This window comes from Podarcis raffonei, chromosome 10 (assembly GCF_027172205.1).
Source record: "Podarcis raffonei isolate rPodRaf1 chromosome 10, rPodRaf1.pri, whole genome shotgun sequence".
Classification (NCBI taxonomy): domain Eukaryota; kingdom Metazoa; phylum Chordata; class Lepidosauria; order Squamata; family Lacertidae; genus Podarcis; species Podarcis raffonei.
In genome coordinates, this window is record NC_070611.1 from 3461857 (window position 1) to 3480208 (window position 18352).

The following is an 18352-nucleotide window of genomic DNA, read 5'->3' on the forward strand; positions in this document are numbered from 1 at the left end:
TCTTCTTCCCAGTCTAAAGGCCGTAACTATCTTAAATTCCTCCTCTTTCAAATTCACTTGCCAAAAATCCGAGAATTCTTTGGTGAGGTACTCTACCAAACTGTCCTGCTCACTTTCTGGCACGGCTCTCAGTCTCATGTTCCTCTCCTTTCTCTGAAGATCTATTAAGGACAGGGCAGCCTCATGTTCCTCTAGCTTTTTGCAAACAGGTTCTAATTTAACTTGCGTTGATTCGGCTATAGTTTTTGCCTCTTCAGCAGTCTTACGAATTGCAACATTTTCTTCAATTAATTTATTTATAGTCTCTGTATTAGATGCAACACTTTTAGTGTTCAAATCAAGCTTCTCCGATAGCTCTGTTAATTGTTTAGAATTTTCTGTACCTTGTTTGGTCAATGCCTCTAATGATTCATTAATTTTTATTAATGCTTGTGACACTGTATCCATCCCTCTTTCCTGCCCTTCTACACCTGCAAGGGCTAGGCCTGATATGGAGCCTCTTCTCCTTTGTGCAATTTTTGTTTTTGCTCTTGTTTTTATCTCATCCTCTTGGCCTCTCATGTCCCAAGGTCGTTCCCACAAGAACTGTTTCCAAATGGAAAACTCCACTAACTTTTTCCTTGCGCTGTTAAATTTTCCCTCAGCCCTCTAGAGGGAGCAATTCACAGTTCAAAGTACAGGGAAACAAAGAAAAAGAAAGCGAAAAATGGCCACAACTTTTCAAATAATTTCCCAGTTAGAAAGCTGTTACTTTGTATCCTCAGCCACCAACAGTAGCAGATAAGGTCTCAACTTTGTATCCAACTTGCAATACACCAACTTTATATCCAATCTCAAATGACAGTATCCAATCCCGGTGAATTAGTCCTTTTTAAAGCAGTCCTTTCCCAAGGGTTTAAAACAGCGGATAATTTTCCCTTTCATCTCTTTCCAGCAGGTAATGCTAGTTCAGGTTCATCCCCCCCGCTCCTGCTGCTAGGGGGGAAGGTTCAGATTCAATGTCTAGGTTAAGTATAAATAGAGCAATCTTCCGTCAAATTGCAGCTTGTTTATCGTTGCTTTAACTGTCATGCAGTCCGGGAAAGGCAGACTTCCTTATTTTAACTCTTTCCCGTTTTCAGCCAAATTTTCAAACCGTTTTGCTTTAAGTCCCGGAGATTTCCCAATCTTACTCACGGGTAATTGTAAATCCAAATCCGAATGCCAGGAAGGAATCGGCGCTCTCCGTTATGGCGACGCGGCTTCGCTCCGCGAGCTGGGTTGCGACTCTCAGCACCGCGCTCTCACCCGATGCCGCTCCGGAGCCTTTAAAAAGGCTCCTTCGCAGTAAGGGGGGGCGCTTCAGGTGCCCACCGAGTCTCCTTGTTCACAGGCTTCCGCGCCTGTGATTTTAGGGGTCCCCGCTTCGCCGTAGCGGTCAGACCCGAACTCACGGAGCAGCCTCCCTGAGCAGAGCTCAGCAGGAGACCGCCATTAAACGCTGATTATTATCAATAAAAAATTTGTGAATGTTTATTCAAAACCTGCCAAGGAGTCCAGTTCGCTTTGTTGCGTCTTCAGATACTTTGTAAAGGGTTCCCATTCATCCTTAAAGTCGCAGTTATCCTTGTCCCGTAGTTTATATGTCAGTTTTGCCAGTTCTGCATAGTCCATCAATTTTTCTTGCCATGATTCTTTAGCTGGGGTTTCTTCAGTCTTCCATCCTTGTGCTACCAGAACTCTCGCGGCCGTTGTCGCATACATGAAGATGTTTCTCAACTTTTTTGGCAAGAATGTTGTTTTGATGTTTTATCACTCTTTCTGTGAATCCTTGTTCTGATGCTCCTCATGGCAGACCTTTTAATTGGTGGTTCATCCTCAACAACCATGTTAAGCTGAGCTCTGCCCTATTGCAAGATCTACCATAAACACTGGGTCCCTCTTGGATACTGGGCTTGAATTAATTTCCTTGGTTCCATGTTTAATTTTAAAGGTGGTCGCTTGCCTGGCTAAGGAAGAAAGTGATGTAGAAGTAAATTCTTACCCTACCTCCTTCCCAGTTGACCCATCCCATCCCATCCCATCCTTCTCTCCATCTGGTTTCTCTCCACCCACACAGGGAAAGGACCTCATGCAGCCTTGAAGCGCAGGTGGACCATCTCACCGTATGCTAAATAAACTTCCTAAATAACTGATCATTGCTGCATTAAATCATTGGTTATATTGTCTAAACAATTGACTGGTGAGCAGCTAACTCCATAGATTAAAAAGTAGCAACAATGCCAGGCCATTTCCTCCCCATAGAAACACAGGAATTAATTGGTCAGCATAAAGAGAAAATGAGAAGCCTTGTGGTGTGGTGTTAGTAAGCCTTTCTTATTTGCACGCTTTTTATTGGGCTGAGGCTACAAGAATAGCATTCATGTGGTTCTTCTGTCACCAGACATTTTTTTATTTCTTCAGATGTCGAAGAACAGGCCATTAATGTGAAATGCATTCATCATATTGTCATAGTTGATGAATTAGAATGTGAAATTTGAATGCAAGAGGCTAATGCTAAGCTTTGGAGACTTTATCTTCATTATAAAGTGGGGGTGGGGGCACACAGGTATTTGGAAACTGATTATTAACATTGTAGGTGAGAGCTAATGTGTGTCATCAGCAAACACCTTTCTCTCCCTCTTGCATTTCTGTGTGAAAAAGCTGGATGTGGTAAATATTCATGAAAGTCTCATTTCAAACCTGTGGCTATATTTTATGCAAGCACTTTATTCAGCAGAGAGAGAGGGAGAGAAACTCTGTTGCTACAATAGAAATTAGTGATGGTTGTGAACACTGACAGTCCTGTTCTTTCTTCAATCCTCTTATATGTAGCAGAGAATAAAAATGATGCTCCCTGTGCCATTTTCTAATTTCTACAGTGTTCTGGTTTTATAATATTGTGTAGGAGATTTTGGGAAGGTGATTTAGGCTGAAAGCCAGCAGACATTTGCCTGAGAGAAAGTCACATTGAACTAAACGGAACTAACTTATGGGCAGATTTGCTTAAGACTGCGCTCTTAACCTGCAGTGGCTACAGCTCTTTGAGGGGAAGAATGGGCTTCAAGTGCACTTTAAATGCATAGTGTATGCAGCAGAACTCTTAGCTTAACCAACGCCACAGAGTTGTAGTGAGGAAGAAAAAAGGGAGGGAACTTGGGGGTAGAGTGGGATAAAAATACACAGAATCACATAGTTCAATGTACCTGACAAGACTCTGGGGTCCTGTTTTATGATGAGCCCGTCCACTCCATTTCATGGTAAACCAATTTTGAAGCAGAAGGGAACCTCAAAAGCATTCATCACCACCTCTTTTAAACCACAATGACATTTTTTCTCCGACTTAATGAGGTAATTTAACTAGTTTTCAGGCTCTGTGGGCTTGGCTGCCATGGCACTTGCCCACCTTCCCCCAGCCTGCACGAGGTGCTTTTCCTCTTGGGGCAGTTGGCCTTCCCCAAAGGAGAAGGCAGGGAAGTGCCGTGGCACCTGAGCTGTGTGGGGGCTGTGTGTGTGAAGATTAGGCTGTTTCTTCTCCCGCACACCTGCCATCTCCACCCCCAGCTAGATCTTTCCATGCCATTGAGAGATCGTGCAGGCAGGAGTGGTGGAGATTGGGAAAAGAGGCAATCTGCCCCACTTACTCGGGGTGCCCCTCTCTGAGAGGGGCTGGAATGCCGTTCTGGGGCATTCTGGCTGGGCAAAAAAAAAGCCCTGGTTGTTCTAATGGAAGAAAATGCAAGGTTGGAATGTTACACAAGTGAAAGCAACAAGAAGCAATATTTAGAAAACAACTAGTGGCATTCCGTGATTAAGCTTTCCTCTGAAAATTCCCAAAGAATAAACTAAGGAGAACAAGAAAGGTCTTAGAAATCTCTGGCATATTGCACATTTCAATTGAAATTTGTGGAGAAGAAAGCAAATGTAGCGACTGGAGGTACAATAATGGAAAACCTGTTGTGTGTGACTAAATGCTTCACCTCGTCATAATGCGAGAATCATTAATAGCCAAGTATGTGGTAAAGCTACTGAAAAGACATGATCATACAGATCAGATCATATGGACTCTATGAAGCTTCATGGATCTGGAAGCCATCTGATAAATAATGGAAAGCGGGGCACGTTGCTTCCTCTACCCCGGGGCAGGATCACTTACGTCTAGAGACTGTTTCATCACCCTGCACTGAATGTTTGAATTGTGAGGTAGTCAAATGGGCAGCCCAGAAGGAGAACGGCCATAATGAGCAACAAACGAACAACATTTTAATATATTCCATGATAAAAACAAAAAAGAAGTTCAAGATCAGGCTTACAGCTATCTCATGTTGGCTGAAGCTGCATAAAGCTGGGGAACTGAAAGTGAAGACTGATGCCTTAACAGATGTGCTGTGTGAACATTATTTCCCTTTCACTTCTAAGCCAGTTCGCTGCCTGAGTCTGAGTGGGAAGCAAATAATAATAATAATAATAATAATAATAATAATAATAATAATAATAATAATAAATTATATGTCCCAGCTACTCTGGGTGGCTTCCAGCAAATTAAAACATCAAACACAGTAAAATATCAAACATTTAAAACTTCCCTAAACAGGGCTGCCTTCAGATGCCTTCTAAAAGTCAGATAGTTGTTTATTTCCTTGACATCTGATGGGAGGACATTCCACAAGGTGGGTGGTGCTACTGAGAAGGTCCTTTGCTTGGTTTCCTTTAACCTCACAATGAGGGAACCACCCAAAGGCCCTCGGAGCTGGACCTCAGTGTCCAGGCTGAATGATGGGGGTGGAGATGCTCCTTCAGGTATACAGGGCTGAGACCATTTAGGGCTTTCAAGGTCAGCACCAACACTTTGAATTGTGCTCAGAAACATACTAGAAGCCAGTGTAGATCCTTTAGGACCAGTGCTATATGGTCCCAGTAGCTGCTCCCAGTCACCAGTCTGGCAGCTGCATTCTGGATTAGTTGTAGTTTCCAGTTCACCTCCAAAGGTAGCCCCATGTAGAGCACATTGCAGTCGTTCAAGCAGGAGATAACCAGTGCATGTACCACTCTGGTGACACAGTGCACAGACAGGTAGGGACTCAGCTGGTGTAGAATTGGAGATTTGACAATACAGCCAGTTGCTTTAAAATGTTGACCTCTTCCATGGGAGGGGGGAGTAGCCAGCCAAGGACTGAGAAAAGTTTATCAAAGGTTGATTTAAGGGAGCAGGACCAGTTCAGTCACACCAGGTGCAGAGACTCAGGGGTACCACAACTATGATGTAAAATGGAAGGTGAGGGGGGCGCTGAATTTTGGCATCACACAGGGCACTGCTGAAATCTGAGACCTCAAGTGTCAGGATGCAGGTCAGCTTGAAAGGGTTCTGTTGTCAGTTAAGTTAACTCTTTCATCAAGGAAACAGCATACAACTCAGCAACGTTTCCCAGCCCCTGTGGAGCAGCTGCCATGACTGAAGGTCCCTGCAGTGAATTAAGGTCTTACCTTACCTGCCCGCACTGAATGTCAAACAGCCAAATAATGCCAAAACAAAGACAAAATGCTCTGCAGTGTGAAGCAAGTGAAAACAGGGAGTCCCAAGTGCCAGCCAAGAGCTTCCCAAATTCCAAGTCAGCCCCATGAAAAGCAACCATCTGAAGCCCACACTATACGAGGAGGAAGGGTACTCCCAAAGACAAATGGAAGGAGAAGGCCAGTCTGCTGCTTCCTTTGGACACTCGGCCCCACATGGATCCAAGCCCCATTCTCTTCCTCTGGGGAAGGGGTGAGGCAAATTCACCTCTCCGGAGTGCAGGAACACCACTGTCCTGCTTGAGCTTGCTTCAAGAACATTGGCTTTCACATCCAGAGGGAGGTCTGCCAGTGGCAACAGTTTGTTCACTTTGCCTGCTGAGGACACAGTGGGAAAAGAGAGGACTGGAGATGTAAAGAGCACCTCCTTCCTTCTTCAAAAGGGATGTTGCTGCCTTCCCTTGAAGTCTTTGTGAGTCAAGGAACTGGAGCGCCAGTCCTACTTTCAACTGATCCAAAGAGCTGGATTTTATGTGCCCCACAAAACTCTCTGAAGGCTGCCCTTTCACATCTTTATGCCCAAAGCTTTGTACTCCCCACTATCCTCCCTCACAGTATTTGATTTTGGAAAAAGAAGGCACATATCAGCAGGCCATGCCTTCTTAATTTGGCACAATCTCAGCTCGTGAGTGAATTTAGCCAATGAATTCTATGTTGCCCAGGCCTGATTTTATGCACCTAAAGCCTTCTGCTTCAGAATCTGGCAGACTCGGTTGAAGGATTCAGGCCGACTGGGACTCTCTTTTTAGTGATACAAATAATCCTTGATAGCTTCCTGCTCCTCAGGGTTTGCATCCTATTTGAATCATCACTCAACAAGTGGCAATTAGATTGGAGACATATCGTTTAAATCAGAGAACAGCAGAGTAAACTGTTTGGATTTAAAAGCAACATCAAGGGAGGTTTTTATACTTCACATTTCTGCTACCCAATTTCCAAGTCTTATTGAAGAAATGCTCTACAGACACTGGAGGTTACTGCTCTAATGCAATTCACTTTAATTACTTGGGATGACGGGGAAGAGAAGCTGTAGCCTCTTGTTAAACAGATTTTAATTAGTAGGAAACTGATTGTTCCCTACCTTTAATTTTTTTTAAAAAAAAGATCAGCAAGATTATTTATTCCAGAAGCTTTCTGTTTGAAATAATTGTTATTGAGAGAAATAGAATTTCCCCTAATCATTGCAACATGTCACACATTATCATATATGGAAGATTAGAAAGATGTTTGTTGCTGAAAATCTCATTGAATCTATACTAGCATAAAATTGGTGCTGAGCCAAACAGGAATCAGTCCAGTGCTGCTTACATGCACCTGGGGGAAGTGAGTTGAAGCTTTCTATTTGAGAAGACTGACATGCACGCAGAAGCTGGCATCCACAGCTATTTCTACCTGTATGCAAGAATTTGTCAACAATGTGTTGCATTTTGCCACCAACACCACCATTTAACAACATCATAATTTTGCATAATAATTCTGGACAAAATCAAACAGAAAAGGGTGGGCAATCTATAATTTGACAATGGGAAGAGAACAATTGGGAAGAGACCATTGGTAACACTTTTGGGATATTGGGCGCCCCCAGCCCACTCCCCAAAATGATTGGGGGGGCTCAAGAGGACTTGTCCTCAACAAGTTGGCACCCCTGCTGAGGAATAAGGAAACTGCATTATTCTGAGTGGGACCATTGGGCCCTCGTACACAGTATGGCTGGCTGCCAACTCTTTCTGCCTGGCCAGGGATTAAAGAAACTGGGACCTTCTGCCTGCAGTGCATGTGCTCTGCCCCTGAGTTATGGATCGTCCCCCAGCAACATTTCTTTTGGAGGTCTTTAATTTATGGAGTAATGTATCTTCTTCAGCCCTCTTTTCAGTGGCATTTTACCCATGCACTAAGCAAACCCCACCACAGATAACCACTGGCTATCAAACAATAAGCTTGCTAATTACGTAGGGCAACATTCAGTATGCTTTATTTTTTATCTTGTGAGCTGCACTCAGATCTTTGGATGAAGAGCAGTACATAGATTTAATAAATAATAATAATAAATACTTTTAAGTCCTTTTTGAATACAATTACAGATGTGCTTAACTATCCCATTGAAATCCATGGGACGATCATACCCTATGATGAATGATGTCTATGATCTGCACTTTCTGGAAACAACTGAATCCATTTTTTATCCCAACAGACTTTCCAAGTTGGATACATGGGATTTTGCCACGAATGCCTAATTTTCATTCTTTTAGTTTTGTTTTAAATGTATCTGCTTTTTTGTGTTCAACTGCTTTTTTGCTGTTTTTATAGTACATCACCTTGGTATGATTATATTAATATTTTAATTGTTCTTCATAATTTAAAAATCACAAATTATGAGTAGCATATTTTGATAAGCCAAGTCCACACTATTAATAGCTCAGTCAGTAGAGCATGAGACTCAATCTCAGGATCCTGAGTCTGAGCCCCACATTAGGGAAAAGATTCCTGTATTGGACTAGATGACTCTTGTGGTCCCTTCCAACTCTACAATTCACATGCAAAATACCCTATGAGAAGTATGGCTGCTAGATTTCCAAAAGATCAGGTATCATTTTGCATGGAAATCACTTGCTCTGAGTTGAATTTATCTTGGCAGTTTGGCAATTTCTGGCTGATGCAGTCCACAATGTTCCAATGATAGTAAAGATAGTGAGGGAACCCCTGGAATCACTGCTCTGCCAAGCTATGCTTTGGGCTGCTAAAATGCAATCAAACTAGCATTTATCAGGAAATAGATCTGCATGGGAAATGTAAACTTTCATTCAGCCCTCTTGGAACAGACATTTGAGAACTTTAAAGCTATTAAGTTGAATGCATGATAGCAACACAAATTGTGGTTTCTGAAGGCATCAAAGCCATCATATCCTTTCCCTGCAGGCAGTCCATCTCCAATTGCTCTGACACAGATAAGGGTTAGCAGAAAGAAGAATCTTTCCAAATTTTCCCACCCAATATACTTTCATAGCACAAATCCAACACTATATATAAAATTATCTGCAGCTATAGGCTCCTGCTACAACAGACATCAGAGAAGCAGGAACAAAACATAGCACTAATAATATACAACACTAATAATCATCAATGCAAACAGAGATAAACAACAACTTTAAAATTGTTGGTCCTCTTTGCAGTCCATGACAGAAGTCTTTGGAAAATGATGGTGCTATTGTACATTTGAGATTCTGCTACGTAGGTGATCAGCTTGTTTGTAATTTTTTTGTGGTCTGCCAGAAGATTGCAAATAATATCAGTCAGGGTCCAACTAGCTCTTGCTTTCAAAAGGTATCACAAAAATGAGCTCTGGGACCTCAGTACTAGGGACAGTGCAAAAGGTATGTACTGCATCTTCCACCTCCCTTGTACCACAAACACATGTCCACTGTGATAGGGAATCCCTGTATCCTTTTCCTCCAGATTGGCTGAATGCATTGTTCATAAATGAAGGACATTAAAAGCTTTTCAAGGGGCATCAAAAATTAGGTCTTGAAAGTACCACTGAAAGTGTTGATCTCTCTTTAATAAACTAAACCAAGAGGAAAATGCTTGCAGTTGACTGTCAAGAAGATTTTCATGAAAGTCTACCTCAAAAATTCTGTTTCTGATGAAAAATTTGTCCTTATGTACTAGGAAACTCTGGGTATCCTCAAAGAAAGATTGTATCAATGCCTACTCCTGGCAATTTGTTCCCCATAAAGTACAGTTTACTTAAGAATTCTTGCCTTGATGGAAAGAAGGTCAACTTCCAACCTTAGCAACGAGGAGGTTATCCCTGGGGGAAGTGCCAGCAGTTCCTCCAAAAACCTATTCTGATTGCTCTCATCTGCTGGAACATATCCCTGCCCCCATAGCTTAACTGGGAGATTACTTTACCAACATCTATTTTCAAAACAGGAGCTCAATAAGAGCCTCCTTTAAACTTATAAAGGTCAGGATTGCTTTGGCTGTCCTCCAAGTTGAAGGTTTGCTACCTCTGTATGAGATTTCCATCTGCCATTGGAAGAAAAATGCATACCCAAATATCTAAAGTAAGAGCATTGCTCAATCGTGTGTTCATCTCAGCGCCATTGATGCAGATGTTTCCTCTAGGAAAAAACCACTACCTTCATTTTAGAATAATTTACCATCCAATTTTTCCGACTACAAACCTTACCAATTTTGTTTACAGGTCCTCATCAGCATGCCACAGTATTTGGATCTTTGCATTTCTGACTGATGGAGGGAACCATCCTAGGAACTTAAATTGGAATCTTTTTCTTTTTTTGCATAGAAGTTGAACAAAAAAGCACCAATAAGCAATCCTGCACTAACACCTCTCCTGATATTAGCTTTGCCAGAAAGAGTTCGCGCTGGACCTCTGGATGAAGTTTTCTCATAAGAAGCAGCAGGCCCTTATCTATATTTGTATGTGATAATTTGTTGAGGTTCCTTTAATTGCTCTAAAGGAAAATCTAGCGCAAATGCTTCCCTTATCTTGCACCTGCAGGTCTTGTGATTAGTGTTTGAAGGTCATTGACCTGGCAAGCGGCCAAGGGAGTGGTGCTTCTTGGATCTGTTAAGAGGGGGCTATACACTGCCTCTTTGCCTTCGCTGCAAGGAAGCTCTGCCAGACTGATTCAGAACTTAGTGCTGTATGTATGCTGTGAGCTGTGCTTGCTTTGCATTTGAAGCCTGCATCTTCTGCTAGGGATCATGGGGAAGCCTGTACTTTATGTATATAGTAAAACTGCCTCCATGCTTTGGACCTGTCAGTAAAGGACTGAACTGACTGAAGTGTTGGGAGTCTGACTGAATCCAGCAGTGTGCATGCACACAAAAGCTCATACCCATAACAAACAGTTGGTCTCTAAGGTGCTACTGGAAGATTTTTTTAAAAAAATTATTATGATTATTATGATTATGATTATGATTATTTTGTTTTGACTGCCATAAACCAACACACTTGGGGAGCTGCACATGTTTGGCACACGCCATACGGCAACTTAATTTCCCCCACAAGCCTTTGAAGTCAAAAGCTGGAGTAAAATCCAGGAAAGCCACATACAAGCTTCCTCCCACTCTGAAAGTTGCTGTTTAAGGACATAATAGCCTTTGGACTGACCTTTGTTATACTGTAAGTCAAAATGGGTAGATCTGCAGTCCTCCATTTTTCTGTAGCAGCACTGCAGCTCCTTTATCTGAGAAAGGATGAACTCCAGCAAAAGATGCAATAGTTTCTTTTTGTGAGTCAGGCCACAAAGTTGCTAAGTCCTGTACCTTAAACAGTTTGGAAGAAGAGAAGAAATCTGAAATGCAGCTTTTCTCACCCACATCTGGAATTTGGTGCATTTTTAGACCAGGGATGGAGGAGAAGCTATGTTTTGGAGAAGTTTTTGGAGCACAACTCTCCTTGACCCTGACAGTTGGCCAGGCTGCCTGAGGCTGATGGGAGAGCTGGACTTCAGCAACATCTGGAGAGACACAATTTCACCGTCCAGACGTTAGGCCCCCCACCACCAGTTTAGTAAAAGCACAGAGGGGACGGAGATGCTGTTACTTAATGTGAAGAAGCAAAACCTAAATTCATTGGGGCAAACATTAAGCACTTTTTGCTCCATTAACGTCATGGATACAGGGGCAAACTTTGCTCTTTCAGATTTCAACAGATTTTGCAAGACCAAAAATCAGCTCCTTCCACCTCTCACTTTCCCTTGTGCTCAGTTCACTTTCTCACAGCTGTGATGCTCTGCGGAGCCCCCTAGGCTCTTGCCCAGTTGGCAGAACCAGTGGCACTGCCATAAATGCAGCTCTGATGGGTCAGATCCTTAACCATGTACACTGAATTTATGCTGGTGCCTTGTTGAGAGAATGCAGGCTGTTCCTCACTGACATTTTGTCTCACCTTCTATTTTTCAGCAACCTGAAATGAGAGTTAAATTAATTCAGGCTGACTGCATTTTACTAATCTATGACAGATTATGACTGGATGTTAAATAAACCTTGTTCCAAGCTCAGGCTAATATTGTGTGGAAATTCTCTTTTTCAACACTATTTCTCTTGAATCATGTAATCTCTTTCATAAAGTCATCTCATTACATGGTGATAACTCATTTGCATGCATGACATGTCCTCATTTAAGATACCTAAGTTGGCCCAAGTTGCATCAGATTTGGGTAATGGCACACTTTTTTTGCTGCCTTGATCAAATGACCTCCACTCTCATGACTTAATCCTCAGAAATCTGCTGACACCAAACACACTTGAAGTGGGCAGCGTTTGAACTGACCAGACACTTCAAGGCTTGAGGACTTATTTTGCTCAACAGATCTGCTTGACGGCTCTTTTCTATTCAGCAGTGATATTTTAGTTTATACAGTGGTACATCAGGTTACAGACTCCGCTAACCCAGAAATAGTGCCTCGGGTTGAGAACTTTGCTTCAGGATGAGAACAGAAATCGCGTGGCGGCAGCGGGAGGCCCCATTAGCTAAAGTGGTACCTCACGTTAAGAACAGTTTCAGGTTAAGAACGGACCTCCGGAACGAATTAAGTACTTAACCTGAGGTAAAATATTCTGGCTTCCTTAAGTAAATAGCTACCCGGTAGGCTGAGGGGAACACAAATGTGATGGGGAGGAATATGCATGAATATGCAGGTGCTTGGAGAGAACTTTGAGGCCTGTAATCACAGAACCTTGTGTTTGTTGCTCACCTTAAATAGAAGAACACCCCCATTCTGTGGGGGAGTCAAGAGGGGGTGGGAGCAAGAAAAGAGATTGACAGCTATCAGCTCTAGCAGCCAAATGAAAATTGTGATTGCTGCCTCCCCACAGTAAGAGAGAGAAAGCATTGCAATGAATCCACCTCCAATCCCTAGAATAAGTCAGTGATCAACAGCCTGGCATTGTAGTCACATTGTTTTTTCCCTGTTTGACAAGCGTAGACGAAAGGCAGTTCTTTCTCAAGCACCACACTTGTTTAAAAAAAACTGTTTAGAGGGAGAAGGAACAGAGGGAATTGTCTCTCCCCCTCCCCCTCCACTAGGTCCCACACACTTCTGGGGATGGAACACTGAAGAATGTAGACCCCCAAAATGTGCTAAATCCCCAGTAGTGTGCGAAGTACATTTCTATTTCACTTGTACCTTAAAGTGAAATTACAGTGATTTTGTAGGATCTTGAAACACCCATTGCGGTTAAATATATATATATAAATATATATATAATATATATACGCTCACCAAGTCCGGCGGTAGGCGAGGTTTGTGGCCTGGCCCGTGACCTCGCTGTCCTCCAGCAGCCCCGCTGCTCCACTGGCCATTGCTCCTCCCACCCTCTTGTCGCCGCAGAGTTTGGTTTTGGGTTATTGTTTAAAAAACCCTTTTCCAAATTGGCCTATCTGCCTGGGGGCAGGGCTAAGGGCGCGGACCAGGAGTGAGCAGTCTTCACTTTGGTCTGCTCCAAAAGGATAAATGGGGGCCTTCTGTGATGCTAGCAGCGCAGGCGGCCCAGAGCATCACCCGCCCAGCCTTCCCTCCAGCTGTGTCTTTTCTTGCAGACTGACCTTTCTCCTTTCCAGGTCCATGGGCGTTGCTCTGGTCGGACGATGGTTGCTGTTTTCTCAGAGCCAGGAAGGAAGTTCCCCTGCCTACAGGTTTTGCCTTCTCCTTAGCAATTGTCACAACTTTGGCAGTTTTAGGCCTTGGGCAGAATCCTTTAGTCCAACAACTGAGGAAGGGGTGTTGCGGTGACTCACCCCTTTTGCGGCAGCGATATCAGGGTCCCCCACTAGAGGGGTCTTGAGGGGAGTCTCTGACCACAAGCGCACAGCAGTGGCCCTAGAGCTCCCCTCAGCAACAAGGGAGGGAGCCAGCAGTGTAAAGCCACATTTTGCAGTGTCCCCATATTCCCAATTGACCCTGTCCTGCCCAGCAGGGGCTGAGAGGGATACATGCCCAATGCCTAAGACAAGGTTTCCTACATCTGAAATTTAATAAAGTTGTGGCCATTTTATTCCTAAATATGGTGTCTGGCTTCTTGAAGGGGGGGCCTGTACCTGGGCATGCAATCAATGAACTACAAAGGGGGGGAGTGAAAACATGGTATTTTGATCAAAGTTAGTCCCCTGCCCCCGTTGAAAGAGATGCCAAGCTAAGAAGGCTGTTTTATACAACAGCTTTGCACATATTAAGCTTTCCAAAGAGGGATCACCTGTGGTGGAAACAGGAATTTCTTGGCCCATTTTGATTTGTTTCATTAAGTGTTTTTTTTAAGTGGAGGAACATGGTTTGGCTATGTTAATTACTTTTACATAGCAGGACAAAATAATTCAGAGATAAGCACATTTTGATAAATTTCTTCATAGAGGAAACGTAACTTTTCCTGTTGCTGCTATATAAGCTGTGAGAAAGATTAGTTTGGTTATAAAGGAACAAAAGAAAAAATAAATCAAGAGGCAATGTTTTGCTTCAACACAATCTGCAGAAAAGATTTGCTTGTCACTGAAAATGGATCCCTTTGGTTTCGTGTAGCTATTTTCACTTTGCTTTCTCGGCACAAGTATACCACTTTGCTTTTTATTGATTTCTTGTCCTGTATTAGATAAAACTAGTGCCTTGAGATTATGGTAAAAATTGATGACCAGAAATGGAAATCATAACTCAAAATATATAAACAAATAATTCTAGGCTCTGTGCCTATTTGCAACAGAATCACGTGGCACATTGTGTGCATGCACATGTGTGCATGGTTGGGGGGGCATTGCATATTGGACTGCTCTCTTTATAAATAGAGAAATAAATGTGTCAGGCATCACAGTTGAATGTTAGAATAGGCTGTCTTATAATGGCAGTTCTCAGCACCTGAAAGGATGCTCTGCCCTATGCGTAGCCAAACCTTTTCAAAGTGAGTGGGGTGTTGCTTATACTAGATCTCCTTTATATTCAGGAAACTAAGGGATTCGAGTAGTGCTTTTTCTCAAGAAAAGCAGGTGCCAGAGTTCACCATGAAGTTGTTGCAGTCAGTTGCTGGACAACTCAGGGCAGCCCTGAACAGATGCTGCTGCCCCTGGTTCTGGTGCAGGTCAAATAAATGTGTCCCTGCCTCCTTCATTCTCTTAGATTCAGGCAAACAGGGAAGCTTGGAAGTGCCCTTGTGCAAACACACACATGTGCAATGGTAAAGGCCTGGCTGGAAAGCTTAAAGACTGCCAGTGCTACGCAGGAGAAGAAAAGGAAATACGAATTGGCCCCCGCCCTGTAGATTGACCAATCGCGGCTAGAAACTAGGTGGAGGCATAGATCTGAAAAAGGGTAGACTCACACACGCTTCCCTTTTGACTCACAATGTTCATTTTGGGCTTCTCAGACCATAGCCACAGCAAAATGTTGACTGAAGGAGTACTACTTGCCTCCTCAGAATGGAGCTAATTCCACACCCTAGGCTTCAGTGGCTTTGTTTTCCAACTCCAAGGAACTCTTTCCACATTGACCTGTCTATTGAGGGATCTCTGGACATTGCAGTAAATTATGGGGAGTGTTTGGGAAATGCCTGTTTACGGAATAATCTCTGGTGGCTGTACGTTTTAGATGTTGATGGGTAGCAGTAATGGGCTGACATACAGAGAAGCTCGTTCACCATTACTGATCTTCTGAGTGAGCCACATGCAATCCCAACATTAAACACCTTTTTGAATCAATGGCTCCTCCCGGTGCAAAAGTGTTGCCTTCATGGATCAGTTCAGAGATCCATCTAGTGCTAGCATTCTGTTTCCATAAGCAGGCAGCCGGGTCTCTGATCTCTCAGAGTGTGAAGAACATGGTTTTCTCTTGTTCCCCCCCCCCAACACCAGATACCCTCAAATATTTTTGTCCCCCAAATTGGGACGTCACTTTCAGTCTGGTGCTCTGGCCTACCCCACTGACTCCTGCCAGAGTGAGCGTCTTTTGGTCCGGCACTCTGGTGCAAGGACTCATGTCAGAGCACTGGACCAAAAAATAGGACATTCCAGGATGCAAGCGGAAGCCAGTACTGGAAACCCCCCAACTACATTACCTAGGGTAATGCTAGGGTTGCCATATTTCAAAAAGTGAAAATCCAGACACAAAAATTGTTGAGCCTTTCCCCCCCTCCAAATCTCTCTCTCTCTCTCTCTCTCTCTTGAGGTTTTTGAGCTACTATTAAGGAAATTTGCCAAAATCTAGACTTCCGACATGGTTGCCATACGTCCGGATTTTCCTGGACATTTCAGCAATTTCTGCCCAGACCCTGTTTCCGACTGCCATATTCCAGACGTATGGCAGCCCTAGGTAACACACTTTTGAAAATGTTGGTGGAGAAGGCTGCTTCCGTTTGATAATTGTCCTTGTCGTTTGATATGAAAAATGATGACCTTTTTAAACACTTCTTTTTTTCTTAGCCTTATTGTCCATGAAGTGTCTCATGAGCTTTATGATGCGTTGCAAAGGATAGCAGATAGGGCTGCTTTAACTCCATTATATACAATCTAAGCAAGATAACCAACAAGCCATGTTACACCTGATATTAATGGCCTAATTAGTATCACCCCTATAGGCTAGTAGATATAAGTTTGTTTTATTATTCTGCTACATGCCCCCCCAATCTCCAAGTGGCGTGAGATTCCAGGGTACCAGGAAGGCTTCCCAGGGGCTGTGTTTCCTTTTGGAAATGAGGCACAGCAGAGACTGTGGTGTCTTTATGATATATGGTTTCTTAACACATATATTCCTGAATCTAGATGGAGACGTTCAGCAGCATCACTTTCCGATAAGCCACCCCCTCACAAGCTGATGCATATCCCTCAATCCAAGTGCCTCTCCTTGCTCTCTACTTGGAGCAGCCAAGAGGTTTCTTCCGCCAGGCTCCACAAGGGTTAACAGCAACAATAGAGCCGCCAATTCCTAGAGTGGAAGGGAAGGCTAGGAGAGAGGAGTTTCCGCTTGTCCCACTTCCTAGCTGGGCCTCAGTTACTGGAGAAGAGAAGCGGAAGTGAAACTGGAGAAGTCCGGGATCCCAAGCGAAGGAGCCCAGAAGCCAGAGAGAAGTGGGGGGCAGCCCCACAGCCACCTTTCCGCAGGGCAGACCAAAAGAGAAGCCCAGCACGCAGAAGTTTCTCCACTATAAACAATTTAAATAGCTCAGAGCCCCATTAACAATGCAGCACAACAAAAGCAGTTAAGATAATACTTACTCACAAATAGGTCATATAGTTGTAGCTCAACTCACTGCATCTGGTTCATAATATTTTATAGATAATTTCATTTGACTTTTTTGTTGTTGGTTTTTTTGTGACTTTAGGATATTGGAATATTGGAATTTCCTCACAATATCAGTCATGGACAATCACCACAAATCATCTGGAAGTACTTCACAAATGTGAAGCACTAAATGCAGAGGTGAAATCCTAATTTTTCTAGAAACCACAGAGCATAAAGTTCATGCCCCATCAAACTAATGAAAGTTAATTTTATTTAGAATATCACAGCAGTAGAGTATAAAGGGACAAGCTAGTGTTCCCAATACAATAACTTGCAATTTTTAAAAAATCATTTATCATTTTTTGTAGTGTTGGAACGGATCCCAAGGGTCATCTAGCCCAACCCCCTGCAATACAGGAATATTTTGCCCAGTGTGGGGCTCAACCCCACAACCCTGAGATTAAGAGTCTCATGCTCTACTGACTGAGCTATGTTGCAGCTTCAGCTCCTGTCAGCTCCGGCCAGATGAAGGATCAAGGATGAAGGGAGATGTAGCCCAGTAACATCTAGAGGCCTTCAGGTTCCCCACTGATGCTTTGCATGGATGTGTACTCATGCACACTTCTTCCAGGCAAGCAAGAGAAGTCATTACAGTACAAGGAAACACTCCGGCCAGGCAAAACTATTCATGGAGGGTGTGGAGCAGGTATAGAGCTTACAGAGAATCTTGAGAGGCGTAGCCATATTTGGCCCCTAGACCTGAGGTTCCAGAGCAGTTTTACAGATCAATGAAAAACAACCTAAAATAGATGACATAAAAGGAAAAGGGAACAGGGAGAAAGGAGGAAAGGAACAAGCTCAGGTACTAGTTCTTGAAGTTATAATGACCAGTTGGGATGGAAACAGTGTAGGGAGCTTGATGGAATGACTGCTGCTAGGTGACCGTTGTGGAAGAGACAAAGGGAACTCTGAGCAGCAGTGATAGAATAAGCCTGCTTCCTTTCTCTCTCTTTCTGCTCTGCAGCCTGGGGGAATATTGGCATTTGCTCAGTACCATATATGTCTCTTTCCAGCATGGCCTATTTTTAAAGTGTGTCAGTCTAAGCCCTGATGTTTCACCCATAGTTTCATTTAATGTCACTGTGTTGTGCACCTTCAAACAGCATTCTTATACATGCATATTTCTCCCGTTGTTTTTCTGTATTCTGTGATGCACAGATCCCACCATTCTGATTATTAGCTAGCAGTTTAACAAAGGGAGCCGTTCAAATACATAGCAGGAGACATACCTTCAATCTTGCATTTGTATTCCAATTATTCCATTGTCATGAATGCATCACTCTCTGGTAAAGTTTGAATTGATGTTAATTCCTACAAGGTCAGGGAGTCAAATAAAATGGTCTATCCTTGAAGACTTGTAGAATCTAATAAGTTAATGCCAAATCTGGAGGGTTTTCCATTTGGCATGGCTGACACTCCTGTCAAGGGCCTTGTCTTGCTCTGCAATGGTGCAGCTACCCTCCCCAGCACTGCAG